The sequence below is a fragment of the Microtus pennsylvanicus genome, chromosome 12, assembly GCF_037038515.1.
Source record: "Microtus pennsylvanicus isolate mMicPen1 chromosome 12, mMicPen1.hap1, whole genome shotgun sequence".
Taxonomy (NCBI): Eukaryota; Metazoa; Chordata; class Mammalia; order Rodentia; family Cricetidae; genus Microtus; species Microtus pennsylvanicus.
Window position 1 is genome coordinate 84178582 of NC_134590.1, and position 7769 is coordinate 84186350.

General features: G+C 39.0%; 1 pseudogene; it reads right to left on the reverse strand.

The window, feature by feature from the left end:
* Positions 1-4563: 4563 nt before the first annotated feature.
* Positions 4564-5773, reverse strand: LOC142832868 (cell division cycle-associated protein 3-like; annotated as a pseudogene).
* Between the last annotated feature and the right edge of the window lie 1996 nt (positions 5774-7769).

Sequence of the window (7769 nt, forward strand, 5' to 3'; positions counted from 1 at the left end):
CTTCCTGAATTCTGGACAGTCCTACAAACCTCTGTGTCACTAAAGGAAGCAAAGACTAGACATGTTTGTGGTGGAGTTTGATTTGGAAATAACAGGTACCCTTTCTGTAGGTATATCTGGGTGGAAGAACTGCTTTTCTGTCAGAAGGTTCTGAGGCATAGTTCTCATTGATTCTCTGGCAGATGGTAGAACACAAAAATGCGTTGCCCCAACCTTGGTCCTCTGCTTGACAGCCACAATGTTACACAGTTGTTACCAACTGTTTTAGCAGCAGCCACAAAACAGAGGCTGCTTTTAGAGTGTGTGCTCTGAGCCTAGGCTAGTGAGCAAGTACCATAGTCATGGAGCTCTTCAGGGACCTTCCAGACTATTCTGCAATGACTCCTGTGGCCACGGGACTCGAATCTGCCCATTTCTGCCCCTGGCCATGGACCTGCTACTTTTTTTGGTCTTCCTTGATAGGGAACCTTTTGTTTTAAGGATATATAGAGAAAAGGGAGCAATGGAAATAAGATAAAAGATCAGAGTTCTTACCATGACTTAGCTGGGGTTTGTTTGTTCCTTTTTGTGGATAGTTTTTTTTTTTTAAATGGGGGTCTTTATTATGCTACTTTCACCGACATTATTCTCAGAAGTCAATGGCTGTTTCAAGACAAAAGGGAGATTCGGATGGTCTCAACTACAGGAGAATTCTCATCATTACCACTGGTAAGCCCCTCAACTAATTCCAGTGGGATGTTAAACACTAAGAAAAGTCTTAAGTATAGCGTAGTAGAAAAAAATGGAAGGAAATACCAACAAACCTAGTCAAATGGGACAGTCTGCCTCACAGGTCACATCCAACAGAGGTGAAAAGTGGAGGTACAGGCCTAAAAGACAAATGTGAATTCCAAATGAGTCCCTGTGAGTCCCAAGGAAAGCAAGAGAAACTGACCTCTGTTATGGTGAGACTCTCCAGGGCCAAGGACAAAGAAGATACTGTACCCTTCCAGTCACCAAGACCAATTGCTTTCAAAGGAGCCACAACATGACTGGCTGCCAAAGCTATAGAGGTGCCAGAGCGTGGAGGTGTCATTTTCAAGGAGACGAAGGGAAAAAGGTTAGCTCAATGCTTATCATGGTGGAAATGCCCTTCTGAAATGAAAATATTTTCAGGAGAAAGCAAAAGTCTTCATTTGAAGAGTATTTTTTTTTAAGAAAAAAAATGGCCTATTGTTTGAAGAAAAAAGCTAAATGAGTTTTGAAAGTTAAACATATGGGTGAATCTAAATAAATATTGACTGTAAAAATAAATAAAATGAATAACATATTTTGTGGGTTTTACCCATAAGCGGACAAGACTCACACAATTAAAAGACAGCAGAAGCTCGCCAGATGTGGGAATGATAGATAAGTGGACTTAAAATGCTTTCTAGTCCTGGAAATGCTGGGAAAAGGTGAAAGTAGCATCTTTTGTTGGGTTTTTATTAGTCAAAATGTATAGTCTAATATCTAGTGTAAGTAGTAAAATAAAATTATAAAAAGGACCAGCCAAGGGAATAAAAGGAAGAAACAAAATAGCCAAAGAAACAAATACAAATACTTCAGTGATCAAAAAAATAATCAGACAAGAAGGAAGAATTCAAAAAGAAGTGAGTCAATGTTAAAGAAAAATTGATGATTTTTGGATATAAAGATAAATTGAATTAGTTATTATATTAATGTAGAGCTATCTATAATAAATGCCCCCAGACAAAACTGTCAGGCTAAAATAAATAAATAATACCCTTCTAAATGCCAGTGAAAAGAAACTTTAAATATGAGGGCAAGATTAAAAGCAAAGGAATAGAAAATACAAAACCCAAACAAGTTAGGTTGTGTTACTATATTATTATTGGACAAAAACTTACAGACAAAATCATTTACAGCGATTAAAAAGGAGACGTCCCAGTGGCAAAAGGTTCTATTCACTGGGCAGGAAGAACATAATTTTAATTTTCTATGGTCATTCAAAAGCAACTTCAAATATATACGGCAAGAATAACTAACAAAACTGGGTGAAATTGATAAACATAATAGTACACGTTAACATATTCCCCTCATTAACTAATAAAACAAAGTAGAGAGTGAAACAGCAGAGTATGAACCATTTGCAAACACAATTAACAAACAGGACATGATGGATCTAGAATATGTGTCCCACATCTGCAGGCTATGAATTTATATGAAGCACACATGAAACAGTCACCAAAATAGATCATCTGCTGATTCATATAGAAAGTCTAAACACATTTCAAAGGGCTGCAGTCATGCTGAGTGTGTTCTCTGGCCACAGAGCAAATTAAGCTACAAAACAAAAACAAAAGATAACTAGGAAATTCCCATGTGTTTGGAAATGAAGAAGTATATTCTAAATAGATTTTTTTGAGTCAAAAAAGAAATTACAGAGGAAATTAGAAATTTCTTTGAAATGAATGATAGCAAAAATACCACGACATGCAGATTGCAGCTGAAGACATCCAGAGGGATAATTACAGAGTTAGTGGAATATATAAGATAAAGACGAAAATGATGTGGGCATCAATCTAAAGAAATCAGGAGTTAAAGGACCAAGGGAAACCCAAGGAACTCAGAAGGAAGAAAAAGTATAAATACAGCGCAAATGAAAGAGTAGAAAACAGATTTGCAACAGAGCCCACTCTTGACGTTCGTGGGGAATGTTCAGCGAAATCAGCCAGAGTTTCACCAGTACACCTGATGGGAAGGGAGGAGAGAGAACCGAAGCCAAGAATAAAAGCAAACACTGCTAAAGGTCTTACAAGCAACAGTGTCGTAGGCAGAGTAACTAAACCAGACACTTGAAACTACACCTTGTGATGAAACAATTCTTAAACAAACATTCCTGCATTAAAAGGAATTAAGAATAGAAAAATTGAAGGTAAAAAAAAAAGGCAGATGAAAAGGACTTTCTTTTTCCAAGTCTCCTATAAAGAGAGGTGCTCTATTCAGCCTCTTAAAGAGGTCTACCCCCTTCTCTGTGAGGAAATGATAACTGTCTTACACATCCTATAGAATACTAAGGAAATGTGGAAGACACTCTATCCCAAAGCTCACAGGAAAAACACAAATAGGAAATACTTGCGTAAGCTTTGCAAACCTGGACAAAATAAGAAGACACTGAGCAGAGCGCTTGGTAAAAAACGCTAACCTTTGTGACAAATTTGGTCTCATTCCAACCACTCAAAACTTACTTAACTCTGAAAGTGAACACAATCCACCTCCTCACCAGAGAAAAGAAAGCAAAAATGTAATTTTCAGTAAATGCAGAAAAAGAAATTTTGGAAATACTTATCATTTATAGTTAGAAATAAAACATTTTAACAAGCTAGGAATAAACTATAAACATAAACACACACACACACACACACACACACACACACACACACACACACACACACACACCTAAACTTGAAACCATCATCAGACTTAATGGTGAGATGCTGAGTGGTACCTGGCACTGGGGATACCCTGAGGATGCTGTGTTCAGCCAATGCTACCCTCCATCATGCTAGAGTTGTTAATAGCAGAGACTAAGAGTCCTATTAACAAAGATTTGGTTGTATCATAAAATCTAAAAGAATTTTTGTTTTGAATTAGGGAACTGGGTTTCATCTTGGCATTTTTACACATGTTTCTAAGGTATTGTAGCCATATTCACCCACAGCATTACATGCGATTCCCACCCCTTCCTTGCTGGTTCCTTTATGATTTCCTAGTGATAATCCTGCTTTTATGATTTTTAGATGTCTCTTAGGAGGGATAGCATGAGATCCATGATCCTGGCTTATTTTTCTAAACTGGATGATCTCCTGTATCCTCTTTCTGCAAGCTACATGACTTTATTCTTCTTCATGACTGAAGAATTCATCATGTGTATGTGTCATGATTTCTTCATCCTATTACCTACTAATGGGCACCAAGGTTGACTCCAGAAATTGGCCACTGTGAATAGTGCTCCAGTATAGTACAGGTGGCATGGAAGAGTCTCAACTGTCCTCTGCCTCAGATTCTTTCAGGAACATATCTGGGAATGGCAGACTTGGTTTGTGTAGTGCTACTTTTAGAACTGTGAGTAAATTCTGTATTGATTTCTATCGACTCTGGACCAATTTACATTCTCACCAGCAGTATAGAAGGACTCCTCCACCCCTAGTCCCTCCCTCACCAACGTGTGTTCTTTTCTTCTTTTTTTATGATAGCTGATCTGACTGTGTCCACATGGAATTTTTATGTAGTTATGTTTAATAGCTAAAGATGTTGGGAAAAAAAATTATTGCTGTACTATTTATTGACTGCCACATTTTGAATTCATTTGGCTGTTTATTATTTTTTAACTTCCTAAAGCATCATTTAAACTCATCTCCTTTAATATAAAAGAAACACACAAAACAAAACAAAATTATATCCAAGTATTAGAGTTGGTAGCCTGGGAGGAACCAGAGAGCAGGATTTTCCTCAGTGCTCTTGGAGAAGAAGGTGAAGAATACAGACTATTCCCAGTCTGTGGGTGAATCCAACATGAACTTAGCTCTCCACCAAAGCAAAATGCTGGTTTTCCTTGTCATGGCCCTGGCTTTGTTCACATGCTCCTCCTCCAGTTTTCAGGAATCTTCCAGTCTCAAGAATGGCTCCTTCCTTTAGGTCCTTACCATTCTCACTTACAGGAGAAGGTCACTTACCCTGTTATAATGTCAAGGTCCCATGGAGAGTTGTCATCCTGCAGGATGGTAGGACGAGATTTCCCTAGCACGTTGTTGTATGTTTTCTGTCTATTGAATTTAGAACCTGAAGACTGGAGAGTCTCGGGATCTCTTGAGGGCTTGTCTGAGTTCTGGCTGGCAATTATAGTTTCTGTGGATTGTTACACTTCCTCCTTGGTAAACACTTGTTTGGAGGGGAGTTCAGTCTGGCTCTAAGGCAGCAACTGGTCCTCTAGGGATAACTGAGTATCCAAACGCAAATCCAGTTCAGAAGATTTAGTGATGAGGCCAGCAGGTGTGCTTTTTGTCCAGCCCGGCTCCTGCATGGCTAGCTTTAAACCTGAAATAACAACACACAAATTGTATTCTTTTAAACACTGCCTGTCCCATTAGCTCTATCTAGCCTCTTACTGGCTAATTCTCACATCCTGGTTAACCCATTTCTCTTAATGTATGTAGCACCATGAGGTGGTGGCTTACCGGGAAAGATTCAGCATGTCTATCCTGGTGGCTGGCTCCATGGCGTCTGTCCCAGAGAGGAGAGGCATGGCGTTTGCCTCACTTCCTGCTTCCTCCCAGCATTCTCTTCTGTCTACTCCACCCACCTAAACGCTGGCCTATCAAATGGCCAAGGCAGTTTCTTTATTAACCAATGAAATCAACACAAAACAGAAGACCCTCCCACATCAAGAAGATAAAAGTGTTTTCTGGAGCAGAACAAACTCTTGGGGGAGGAAGATGATGGATTTGGAGGCTTTGGTCTCAAATCCTTTGGTGAGCTCTCTGCATCACCTATCTTCATGGATGTCTGTCCAGTGCCAAGAGTTGGAGAGCAGGGATCTGGGTCTTGTGCTTGTTTAGAACTGTTCCACTATTCTGTTGGTCGGCTTGTCTGTGGAGAGCGCTCCACCCGAATAGGAGTGTGCTGGATACCAGCACTAGGTGAATGAGGGTCCCCTGCTCTATTCAGATGCTTGTTGTGTGCCAGAGGCCATGCTGGATGGAGTGCCTGAGAAGTTATTAGTAGAGTCCATCTCCACTAGGGGTGGGGATGGGGCCCTCTGAGCCCCAATTTGACTTCTGGGTGAACACTTCCAACTCTTAGTCATTTGGCCATTTATTGACTGGATTATTTGTTCTTTTGTTGTTTAAATTTTTAAAATTCATTATGTAGTTTTGGTATTTATCCCCTTGCCGGATAAATAGCTAAGAAAGATATTCTCCCAATTTACATAGTCTGGCTTCATCCTGTTGTTTCTTTTACTATGAAAATACTTTTGAACCTGGTGCATTTCCATATCTCAACTTTTTTTCTCAAACCCAGGAATGATGAATTATATCCAGAAATCCTTGACTATGCCTGTAGCTTGAAATCTTTCTCCTATCTTTTTCTTTATAGTACCAAAACTTCAAGGTTTACAGTAAGGTTCCTGATCAATTTTGGGTTGACTTTTTCCCCCAAATAAATCATTAGGAAAACAACAAAAACAACAACAACAATAGTTTGAGTACAACAGGTAAAAAACCTTGAATTAGGCTTCCATTAGGCTCCATGATTTAGACGGTAAGGAAATGCAGAAGAATAAACTGTTACAGCAGAATAAAATTACTTAGAGTATATTTAATAAAAGATGTATATGCTATCTACACTGTAAACCAAACTACTAAGAGAAAATAGAACTTAAATAAATGAAGGAAGTATGTTCATGTATTGAAAGACTCAAGAATGTAAACACTTACAATTTCACAAAACTTTCATTCAACACAATCCCAAACAAATTCCACACATAATCTCATTGGATATTAGCAAGAACTTTTTAAATAATATGGAAAATAACTGGGCCAGATGGAAGCTGTAGTGACTATGGGCATAGTTCTGAACCACACATAAGTAGATGAAACATTTTCAGAAACAGACACATTCGTGGAGGCCACTATGTGACAGCAGCAGTAAGAAATCACTGTGTTATCAAACTTCCTTTGTCACCTGGATATAACCCTGGGGGTCTGTTGACTTCTGCCTCACTCAGCTACATGAGGTGTTAGTCTTGAATGAGTTCTTCAGAAACAGGATATCTGAGCGACTAATGAATACATGAAGGGCACTGAGAGTAAAATGCAAATTAAAATTGCTGTGAGATAACAGAATGAAGTCTTCAGTTTAGTTAAAGCAACAAAGATTGACAGGGAAGAGCTGGGAAGAGGGGTGGTGGGCCAGGAATGTAGCCAGAAGGCAGAGCAGTTCCCTGGCCTGCAGGAGGCTATGGGTTCAACACTCGCTGCTGGAAAAAAGCACATGGGGGAGGGATTACTACCGTCTACACTGTTGCTAGAATATTGTGATGTAAATAATACTATATTTTGGCATTGTTTTCTAAAGTGAATTTATTATTTAGGACATCTAGGCAACCCCCACCCCCGCCACACATACCAAGTCAAGAAACACCAAATGAAGCATGCTTCATAGCAGCCAAAGTCAGATTGTGTCAATCAATAAATAGTAAATCTGCACAATGGGGCATCATACAACTGAAATGTATATTATTGCTATCTGATGAAACTTTCACACACATAACGTTGAGCAAAGAAAGAAGATTTGGGGTCTATGATTTAACATTACATTTTAAAGGCAGGAACAGTTGTGGTCTGAATGAGGACTCCAGCTTATTTGTAGAGGAGAGAGAGCAGTTTTCAGATGGAGACTTGAAAGTTGGCCATCTTGAGGACCTCCTTATGTGTAACGCGGATTGGGTCTTGGAGAGGTTCACCTTGACCGTCATTCAGCTAGGAACTGTTCTATGTTCTTCATGTGCTTCTAAAATCTCAGTATTCAAAATTCTTAAAGAGTTAATGAATTAATCTTCTAATCATCAAGGAAAGAATACATCATAGATTTATTCCAGAACCTATGAAATCTAAAGGAATCATTTTCTTTTTTTTTTAATTTAATTTTATTTATTTATTTATTAAGGATTTCTGCCTCCTCCCCGCAACCGCCTCCCATTTCCCTCCCCCTCCCCCGATCAAGTC